The sequence below is a fragment of the Gorilla gorilla genome, chromosome 16, assembly GCF_029281585.2.
Source record: "Gorilla gorilla gorilla isolate KB3781 chromosome 16, NHGRI_mGorGor1-v2.1_pri, whole genome shotgun sequence".
Taxonomy (NCBI): Eukaryota; Metazoa; Chordata; class Mammalia; order Primates; family Hominidae; genus Gorilla; species Gorilla gorilla.
In genome coordinates this window covers 58,102,768-58,114,280 of record NC_073240.2, presented here as the reverse complement: position 1 = coordinate 58,114,280, position 11,513 = coordinate 58,102,768, and positions in this window count along the sequence as shown.

The following is an 11,513-nucleotide window of genomic DNA, read 5'->3' as shown; positions in this document are numbered from 1 at the left end:
AAGCCTGGGCAACACAGTGAAACCCCAACTCTACCAAAAAATACAAAAAAATTAGCCGGATGTGGCGGCAGGTGCCTGTAGTCCCAGCTACTCAGGAGGCTGAGGCAGGAGAATTGCTTGAACCCGGGAGGCAGAGGTTGCAGTGAGCTGAGATCTCGCTACTGCACTCCAGCCTGGGTGACAGAGCGAGACTCCATCTCCAAAAGAAAAAAAAAAGGAAGGAGAACCTTCCAGCATGAACAGTCAGTGTGAACACAGCCACATCGGAGGTGGTGGGGTCTGAGCCAGGCCTTCAACCACAGGGAATCAGAAAGAGAAGAGCGCTTTCTACTCCAAGCACAAGGGTGGGACATGACAAGGTGTTTCAGGGCCCCGCAGGTGAGAGGGTTTGGAGTGAAGGAGAAGCAGAGGAAGGCAGAGGTGGCCTTTGTCTTGTTGATCCGGGTCTTGATTGTTAAGCTGGATAGCACTGGCCCTATAGAAGTTCTGTCGTTTTCTAAGGTATTTTTAGCTACAGAGACCTTTTGTTTCCACATCAAATATTACCCAGAAGCTTCCTGGATGAATCCGAGAAAAGCAGGACAGTGCTGGTCACAGCAGAGGTGAGGACAAAGTCACTGGCCCAGGAACCCTCATCTCCTCATCGTCACCCCACAGCTTCCTGCAATGGCTTTCCCCAGCTCCTAGGCCCTGTGGAACAGTGACAACTGCTGGTGGGTGATGGGGAGCTAGAGAAGGGTTTTCTGCAGGAGAGTAATGGGGCAGGGAGACAGACACAAGCGTGAGAGCCTGGGCCACAGACATGGAGCCACCTTGAGAAGGAAGAGGAAGCATCATTTGGGCAGTTTGAGGATAAAAGGAGAAGCCAAGATAACAGAGCAGTTCTGAGCCTGGGGGTCTGGAGTCTGGATGTCAGGCAGGGGACGCAGTAGGGGAGGAGAGTGACAGCTGCTTTTTAGACATGGTGAGTTGATGGTAATGGCAAGCAAAAAACCAAAAAATCGAAAAGGTTACCAGCTGGCTGCACTGGCTCACACCTGCAGTCTCAGCATTTTGGGAGGCCGGGGAGGGAGGATCACTTGAACCCAGGAGGTTGAGGCTACAGTGAGCTGGGATCATGCTGCCGCAATCCATTCTGGGTGACAGAGCAAGACCTTTTCTCAAAAAATAAAAATAAACTGGTCTCAGTGGCTCATGCTTGTAATCTCAGCACTTTTGAAGCCCGAGGCAGGAGGATTGCTTGAGTTTAGGAGTTCAAGACTGGTCTGGGCAACATAGTGAGACTTTGTCTCTACTAAATTTTTTTTTTTTAATTAACTGGGCATGGTGGCACAAGCCTATAGTCCCAGCTACTTGGGAGGCTGAGACAGGAGGATCACTTGTGCCCAGGAGTTCAAGGCTGTAGTGAGCTGTGATCGTGCCACTGTACTCCAGCCTGGGCAACAGAGTGAGACCCTCTCTCAAAAAATAAATAAAAATAAAAATAATGTTTTCTTAAAAAGGTTACCGCATACACTGCTGAGCTCTGAGCAAAAGTGAGGTCACCACAGCTGCCCAAAGAAGCAAAACAAGGTGGGTTTTCAGAAAGGCCCCACTGTCTCAGGAAGCAAGCAGGCAGCCTAGGCTTTTCTTGATTGGGGTGAAGAGGTTTAAGGCCCAACACAAAGTTGGAGTTAATTAAATGATAGCAAATTACACTAGAACCTCATTATTTCAATGTTGGTTAATTTAAAGTAAAGTAGCAACTATTTCTTTTTTTTCTTTTTCTTTTTTTTCTTTTTTTTTTTTTTTTGAGATGGAGTTTTGCTCTTGTCGCCCAGTCTGGAGTGCAATGGTGCAATCTCGGCTCACTGCAACCTCCGCCTCCCAGGTTCGAGCGATTCTCCTGCCTCAGCCTCCAGAGTAGCTGGGATTACAGGTGCCTGCCACCATGCCTGGCTAATTTTTGGATTTTCAGTAGAGACAGGGTTTCTCCATGTTGGCCAAGCTGGTCTCAAACTCCTGACCTCAGGTGATCTGCACGCCTTGGCCTCCCATAGTGCTGGGATTACAGGTAAGCCACTGCGCCTGGCCAAAAATAGCAACTATTTCAAAGCTACTGCTAGTCCCCCACCAACGAGACACCTTATTACTGTTTAATGAAAGTGCTGAGATAAGCCGGACCCGGTAAATGCAAAGACCAGCGGGGGCTGGAAAATTTTTCTTTTTGTTCTTTGGATATCAAACTAATAAGGTTTTACTGCAGGAGAAGTTGAGGTACCCGTATGCAGTGATGCCAGTAGAACATTGCCTGCCAAGTAATATTGCTCTAAAACAGTGAATTTTTCTCCCTGGCTTGGGAACCTAATACATTTAGAGCTATAAATTCTAGAGGTCCCCCCACCCCCACCCCCACCGCCCAAAATATTTTCTTTGCATGTTAGAATCAAGTCAGTCTACATAAAGCCAATTTTTGAAAAAGTGCTATTCAGTCCATCAACTATTTATTTTAAAAACAGTTAGTAGTTAACTATTGTTTTCAAAATAGAGCACTGGACTGGGCTCGGCGGCTCACGCCTGTAATCCTAACACTTTTGGGAGGCCAAAGCAGGCAGATTGTTTGAGTCCAGGAGTCTGAGATTAGCCTGGGAAATACAGCAAACCCCATTGCCACAACAATAAAAAATAAATACAAATTAGAGCATGGGCCAAGTGTGGCCTCCCGTGTGAGGTCATGGGTCAGCCTGGCCTCTGATCCAGCTCTGAGTAGGAAGCCCAGGTGGGAACTGGCTTCCTACAGGCCTGCCCCATCCCCTGCCCAGCTGCAGCATTTGTTCCTGCCCACAGGGGTCTTCAGCCCCTGCTCCAGGTCCTTGTCAATTTCACTGTGGCTGCAGGGCCCTGGGGGTCATCTCACCATCTGGCTGGCCTTGCCCAAGTCCCTGGGGTTGCCTGTACTTGTTTCTGACGCTTCCATGAGAGCTCAGCTGTGGCTCAGGAGTCAGCCACGCCTGCTCATTTATCTTCCCAAATTGGAGTCCCTGCCAGAGCCCGGTTTTGGTTAGCACAGGCCAGTCCTGTCTAGAAGACGGGGGACTCTCTCAAGAGGATGACTGTCACTTTTAGGCCACATACAGTTTTGTAGAAACAAATGAACCTGTTTGCAATTTGAAAATTCATTATCCTCCCTTTTGGTGCAAAGAGCTACTTTAAGAAGACAGGTACAGATTACTCTGGGAAAAGGGATTCATCATTGAAAGAAGCTGTCTTAGCTCCCTCTCTCCTCATTGCCTCTTCCCTGTCAGCCTGCACAACTCAGGGTATTCATCTGCTGGGGCTGCCGTCATGAGGGAACAGCTGGGGTGGCTGAGCAGCAGTGCTGGAGGCCACAAGTCTGAGATCAGGGGCCGCCGGCGTTGGTCTCTCCTTGGCTTGTAGATGCAGTCTTCTCCCTGTGTCTTCAAGTGGTCCCTGCTGTCTGTGCGTTGTGCCCTGATCTCCTCTTCTTATAAGGACACCAATCATATTGGATTAGAGCCCATCCACAGGACCTAAATTTTTCCCTTAATTCTTTTCCTGTTTACCCCAAGAACACTCACCAGCAGCTCTTGCGGCTGCAGCGTTTACCCCAAAGTAATTTGGTCACAAAACATCTCCCTTTTATTATTTTCACTTTGCTCTAGTGTATCAACTTTGGAAACAAAAGACATCATTCTACGTATAAGACATCATTCTACGTATAGCGTTCTGTCTTTAATAGTGGCATTTCCATTTAGAAAATATAATAATTCTCGATCGCTGAAAATGTCAAATCCAAGAAAACGTAGCATTCCTATGTGATCATTCTCAAAGAGTTGTTGGCCAAAGATTCATTTGATGGATCCTATTTTTCTGAAATATACGATTCTGATGATTGAGATGATTTTGATGTTAGTTCTGTTTACAAATAACTCCAAGAACAGTTTTTAAATTTTACTTTCACATTGAAAATCAGTCAGGTTGGTTTATGTAAAATTAAATGAGCTCTGGCCAAGCACGGTGGCTCATGCCTATAATCCCAGCACTTTGGGAGGCTGAGGCGGACAGATCACTTGAGGTCAGGAGTTTGAGACCAGCCTGGGCAGCATGGCAAAACCCCGTCTCTACAAAAAATACAAAAAATATATATATATTAGCCAGATGTGGTGGTGCATGCCTGTGGTCCCAGCTTCTCAGGAAGATGAGGCAGGAGAATCATTTGAACTTGGGGGGCAGAGGTTGCAGTGAGCCGAGATTGTGCCATAGAACCCCAACCTGGGCGACAGAGCAAGACTCTGTCTCAAAAAAAAAAAAAAAAAAAAAAAAATTAAATGAGTGCTGGCAGTGGGCTGCACTTTTTTTCTTTTTCCTAAACAGGAAAAGGGTTAATTATTTCTTTAAAGAACCCAGCACCAAATACAGTCACATTCTGAGGTACTGGGGGTTGGGATTTGAACACAGGAATTTTGGAGGGGCACAAGGCATCCCATGACACATGTGGGAACCGGTATAATCTCTACAGAGACTAGAATTTAGATTTAACAGCTTGAAACAGCTTCAAGTTATTGGTAACATACAAAACAAAAACAATTCAAAGCCCTTTACATTCAAATTATTGAATAAAAATAACTATTTCTACAATGTTTAAAAGGTATGCTATGTTTATTAGTCTTACTTGTAGCTAATCTACCTTTATGTTTCCTTACAGAAAATTCTTGACATTTTATGTTTCCATGTAAGAGATTGTACAGAAGGCAAATTTTTGTGTTATGCAATAATAATACTTTAATACAAATTCTGTTATGAACTTCATTGTCACTATATTTAAATGTCATAGCAATTATTTTTATGTGGTATTTTAAAATAATCTAGATTTCATGCAGCATTATAAAACTAATTGGGGCTGGGGACACTGGCTCACGCCTGTAATCTCAACACTTTGGGAGGCCAAGGCGGGCAGACTGCTTAAGCCCAGGAGTTTGAGACCATCCTGGGCAACATGGCAAAACCCCGTCTCTACAAAAAATACAAAACAAAACAAAATTAGCCAGACATAGTGGTGCATGCCTGTGGTCCCAGCTACTCAGGAGGCTGACGCAGGAGGATCACTTGAACCCGGGAGGCAGAGGTTGCAGTGAGCCAGGATTGTGCCACTGCACTCCAGCTGTGCGACACAGCGAGACCCTGTCTCGAAACAAAACAAAACAAAACAAAAACAAAACAGAAAACAGTGTGAGAAGTGTTCATTACCCACCCACCCCCACCCCCAAAGCTTTCCAAGCTCCCGACCCCTACAGAGGCAAAGGATGCACTGTGCAAAGCTGCCTGCCTGGCCCCAGATGTCCAGTCAAACCCACCACTGCCCTTGCATGACTTCTGACCCCTCCACCTTCAATCTAGACCCCACACCTATCCCACCATCATCTCAGGCCAAGGGGGACCTTGATTAAAGGTTTCCTTCCTGTCCCTGCACCTCCAGACAAGATAGTGCAATGTTTTCAGAGACAGATCAGATTCTGTTAAAACATTTAACAAGGTCAAGATAACTTAAAATAGTTACCAGACACAAATAGAGGGACTAGTACATGGACAGCAGCTAACTGAGACATGGGATGCTACGTTTCTTATTCACACATCAGATCTTGACATCATATTAGTAAAGGTGGGGGGCGGGGACATGCCATAGCCAGGGTGGGGTCGCAGCTGGCCAGACTGAGCTGGCCCTTCTGTTGAGTTGAACCTTGGGGATATGCAGCCGCTGTGCAATGGTGCCACCTGATGGTACTTTGTAGAATAACCACTCTCCTAGTTTCTCTTCATCTTTAAGTTCCTAAAGAGAGACTGAAATTTCAAATTGGTTTCCTTGTTGTCTATTATTGTCAAATGAAAAGTGCAAACGTTGGTACTCACCTCTCTTGATTTTTATCTCTCTAAAAAGTTAAATCTCAGCTATATTCACTGATATATTATGGAAAGAACACTGGACTTAAGGGATTTGGGTTCAGATCCCATTTTCGGCAACTTACTAGTTATAGGATTTGGTAAAGTTACTCAACATCTGCGTGCCTATTTTATGATCTGGAGAATGGAAATAATAGGATTCTTGTGAGGATTACGGGAGGTGATATATGCACATCTGCGTCCATAAATCAAGCCTGGGTGTTGTGGAGGTGTGAGTCACCATCATGCATTCTCTGAAGGAGGTTCAGCCAGCTCTACCTTTAATGGCTGGGATTTACTTGTCTTTTGGTTCGTTTCCACCTGTTCGCCAGCAGCGGCTAAGGTTGTGATGGAGGCCATCTCTCAGCAGGTGAGTTGAGACCATCCTGGGCAACATGGTTAGGACCACCCTTGGGCTTCTGTGCAGGGCAGTGCCCACCCTGATGCCTACACTGGTCAGATTGAGAGCATAGACATGGGGCCATGACCTCCATAAACCCCCACCCAGTGCCACATGGCAGCCCAAGGAACCCTCTTAGCCCTGGGTTCTTCATCTGTAAAACGAGGCTAACGTAACAAGGGGAGCTACTTAGCAAAACAAAAAAAACAAAACTAAACTACAATTCGTCTTCTGGGGTGTTTTGTTTTGTTTTGTTTTGGAGTGTTATTTGGCTGCTGCTTTTACTCTATATTCCCAGAGACAAATAAAGCATAAGAGGCTGTTCTTGCATTGCTATAAAGGAATACCTGAGGCTGGGTAATTTATAAGAAAAGAGAAGTTCTTTTGTTTTTGGTTTGTTTTGAGACAGAGTTTCGCTCTTATTGCCCAGGCTGGAGTGCAATGGCGCGATCTTGGCTCACTGAAACCCCTGCCTCCCAGGTTCAAGCAATTCTCCTGCCTCAGCCTCCTGAGTAGCTGGGATTACAGGCATGGGCCACCAAGCCCGGCTAATTTTGTATTTTTAGTAGAGACAGAGTTTCTCCATGTTGGTCAGACTGGTCTCAAACTCCCAACCTCAGGGGATCCGCCTGCTTTGGCCTCCCAAAGTGCTGGGATTACCGGCGTGAGCCACCGTGCCTGGCTAGAAAAGAGGTTTAATTGGCTCACAGTTCTCCAGACTGTAAGGAAGCATGGCCCCAACATCTGCTCATCTTCTGAGGAGGCCTCAGGAAGCTTATGATCATGGCAGAAGGGGAAGGGGAGCAGGCACGCCACATGGCAAAAGCAGGAACAAGAGAGACAGCGTGGGGTGGGGGGTGCCACAGACTCTTCAATGACCAGGTCTCACAGGAATTTACTCACTATGATGAGGACAGCACCAAGCCATGAGGGATCTGCTCCCATGATCCCAACACCTCCCACCAGATCTCACCTCCATCACTGGGGATCACAATTCAACCTGAGATTTGGGCGAGGACAACTATCCAAACTATATCAAGCATCTTCCTTCCCCTTTCTCCCTTCCCCTCCTGATTCTGGGGAGAAGAGGCTGCTTTGTGTTTCTGAAGGGCTGAGTGTTCTCACCCACCCCCAACCCCCCAAGTAAAGAACTCTTATGTTTCAGGCCCATGGGGTGTGGGGAGAGGTGGTCCCAGAGGAGCAGGGCGTGAGATTGGCAGCTTTAGTTGAAGAGGCTGGGATAGATGGGGGGGCAGGGGTGGTGGTCTCAGCAAATGGTGAGGAGTGAGGGGGAAGGGTGTCCAAGGCTGCTCAGGGGGTGGAGCATGAATACCCAGAGGCTGAGCTTCAACTCATCAGCACTGCTCCCGGGGACCACAGTGACTGAAGAGTGAACCTCTGAGCAGTGCTCAGGGCGTCCTGAGGCCCGGAGAGCCAGTTCTCTGAATGGTGCAAGACCCTGTCAGGTCCACAGGACCCCAGAAGCCAGGAAGCACAACAAATTGGATTTCCGCCCATGCTGAGTAGATGGGAGCTAGAAAACCAAAGAAGGCCAGGTGTGTTGGCTCATGCCTGTAATCCCAGCACTTTGGGAGGCCGAGGCGGGCGGATCACTTGAAGTCAGGCATTTGAGACCAGCCTGGCCAACATGGTGAAACCCTGCCTGTATTAAAAATACAAAAATTAGCTGGGCATGGTGGCACGCACCTGTAATCCCAGCTACTTGGGTGGCTGAGGCACGAGAATCTCTGAACCCGGGAGGCAGAGATTGCAGTGAGCTGAGATTGCACCACTGCACTCCAGCCTGGGTGACAGAGTGAGACCCTCTTACAAAAAAAAAAAAAAGAAAAAAGAAAGAAAGAAACAAAGAAAAAAAATCAATGGCCCTTATGCCAGAGTGTCTTGGAGGGAGTCCACACTGACACACCCACGGGGGGAGCTGCTGAAAGCGTTCCCCAGTCCAGTGCTGCCCCGTGACCACCGCCACCTGTTTCCCGCTTTCCCGGCCACCGTACATACATTTGTTCATGTTTATAGACTCTGAATATAGAGACCCCACACAAGAAGAGAAAGGCTCAGAAAAACAATGTTATGATCTGCTTCCTGAGGCACCCTGCCTGCAGGAAGTGCTTTTCACAGCAAGAAATTCTGACTCCAGGACCCATATTTTTAGCAGGAACATGGTCAGTCAGCACACATCCTCTGGGCCTGCCCTGGACCAGATGACCAGGAGGAAGCAGCCGTGAGTCACAGGGAGAAAGCCGGTGGCTCTGACACGGACGCCTGCTGCTCCGCCGGGGAACAGCTCCCCCCTGGTTTCAGTTAGAAAGGTCAGGGGATGCCTGACCACACAAGGCTCACGGGAACTGTGGAGGGCGGCCCCTCAGGCCACAATCAGCAGGTGCCCACCATGGCTTCTCTCCTGGCAGGTGAGGACTTCAGTTTTTCTCCATGGCTTGGCCCACCTGTTCTTTTATTCTCAGAGCCATAATCACCGTCCTCCTGCCCCAGCCTGGAGCTCTCTGAGACCCTCCACTATAGTAACCAGCACAGCCTAGAGAGGGTAAATCCTCCCGTGCCCCCAAAATCCCACCTTCATGTTGCAGCGAGGCCCAAAATGTCCCAAAAGAAAAACAAACTCCATCGCACACCAAAAACCCACCAAAAAACGTGAAATCACCTTCATAATTTGGGAAGTATAAACATAGTTCTATTTGTTCTGTAACGTATTTTTCATGATCAGGAAATGAAGACAAAGAAAGGCTTTGGGAATTGCTTTATGGAGAGGACACCATCTTCCAGGTCCTGCCAGCACAGGGCTCCCATCTTTCAGCCCCTCCAGAGCTGAGCCCGGAGAGCTGGGGCGGCCTTCTCCCTGCTCCTGAGCCACAGAAGCCCAAGGCTGGCCCTGAAGACCTAACAGCCTCAGGCATTTGCAGCCCCCTTGGCCTATAAGGGCTGTTAAGAGAGGTGCAGACGTGGGCCCTGCCCATTCACCCTCAGAGGAGGTCGCGACTTCCACCCCAGCAAGAGTACCCCTAGGACTGTGGAGTGCAGAGGACAGCGACAGTGACTAGGTACCTGGTGCAGGGTCTTGCCCTCCCTCCCTGTAGCCCGATACGGGAAGGGCCACAGTCCAAGTCCATGTTCATGCTGCTCCTCCAGGAGGCCTTCCCAAGCATCTTCTCAATGCCGAGTGACTCACAGATTCCATATAGAAATAGACCTTGGAAGGGATCTCTCTTCTTGCAAATGAAGAAACTGAAGACCAGAGATGCACCTCAAATCACACAGCGAGTAACCGGCAGAGCCAGGAGGCTCCTCTGCCCCCAGACCAGAGAGGGCTTGCAATCTGGCTTCCGAGCAGTGGTTCCCAGCTCCCGGGCCATTACAATCACCTGGGATCCCCACCAGTGGAATGACTCTCTGGGGGTGGTGCTTGGAAGGCTGGTGGTGGTGAAAGTTCCCCTGGTGATTCTCATGCAGCCAGATTGCAGAACCCTTTAGATTCAGGCATGGAGGTTCCACCTGGTTCCAGATCACATGGCCATTTGGTCTCAAGAAAGTCACAGCCCTCCTGAGTCTCACTGGCAAATTACTATGTAATAACACGCATCTTCCTGATAAGGAACCAATATAAGGATCCAGACCCTGGACCTCCTCAGGAAAACAGAGCACGCATTATAAGATACAATCGAATAGGGGAAGTTTTTCATAAGCTTGGAGGGCTATGGTTATTGGATTCAAAAGAATAGTTTTCTGTCTTGTCCCAGAACAATTTGAAAAGTAGTAATACCCATTCTTTAACAGAAGCGTATTTGGGGCCAGGTGCAGTGGCTCACACCTATAACATCAATACTTTGGGAGGCCAAGGTGGGTGGATCACTTGAGGTCAGGAGTTTGAGACCAGCCTGTCCATCACAGTGAAACTCCGTCTTTACTAAAAACACAAAAATTAGCTGGGTGTGGTGGCGCATGCCTGTAGGCCCAGCTACTAGGGAGGCTGAGGCAGGAGAATCACTTAAACCCGGGAGGTGGGGGTTGCAGTAAGCTGAGATCGTGCCACTGCACTCCAGCCTCGACGACAGGAGGGCAACCCTGTCTCAAAAAAAAAAAAAAAAAAAAAAGCCTATTTGGAATCAGTCCCCTCCCACGGGGACCTCTTTCAGGAGGTCAGGCCACAGCACCATGGCAGGCATGTGGTAGCCCCTCCATAAATGGCTCAGCGAGTGCAGTTGAAGTGGGAGTCTGGTGTTCTTTGAATACATCCTGCTGCATTGGAAGAAGCCTGTGCAGAACTAGACAGTTGGCCTTCTGCGGCAGGCTCTTGCCTCCAGGCCAGTTGAGTGAGTGCAGATGTCCTGAGAGACCAGCAGTGCAGCCACACCCCATGGGACTGTGAGGCGCTCTCACAGTGAAGACCAAGCGCAGGTAGCACTGGCTTTGTGGTTCGGAGAAAAGTCGACACTCATTTCCTTGGGGAAAAAAGTATTTATCAAAGCAGGTCTTTCCCTCTTGGCAAAAAAAAAAAAACAGAAACAAGTAATTTCCTCCAGCAGTCTGAGCTGGGATTTGGGGGCAAATAACCATTAAACAGAGACACCTGAGATACAATGATGGTCACTGTGGCAAAGGTCGGCTGAAGAATAATAGGTAATAGGGAGCCACTGTGGGTTCTTGAGTGGAGGAGGGGCATGATAAAGCAGGGCTGGAGAGCAGAGGGAGAACGGTAGAGCAGAATGCCACAAGGTGCTGGGGCCCTGACTCCCTAAGTGCAGGAAACTGCTGAGTCTTGAGGTCACTTGAGCCTCCTCCTGCCTCTCTGATAGCTCCCACCTGCCACCCCCACAGGCCACACAGTCCAAATGTCTCATCAACTGCTAGCATACGCTAAGCAAAAGAAAGTGTGTGGCTGTCCCATTTTTTATGCACCAAGCCCTGAGGCAAGAGGCACCACCCCTCTGCTTGGAAGATTCTGAGGGTGGTGGTAGTTGTCATCTTTCCAGGGAATGTGTGGCCTTCTAGAGCCTAATAATAGTGATAACCATAACTGCCGCTTATGGAGGACACTCATGAGACTCTCATCTGCCTGGCCTCACCCTGACAAGGAGGCTCCCTGACCTCACCTCGGCTACTCTCCCCTCACCCAGTGTGTCCCACTAGTGGGCCTGATGCT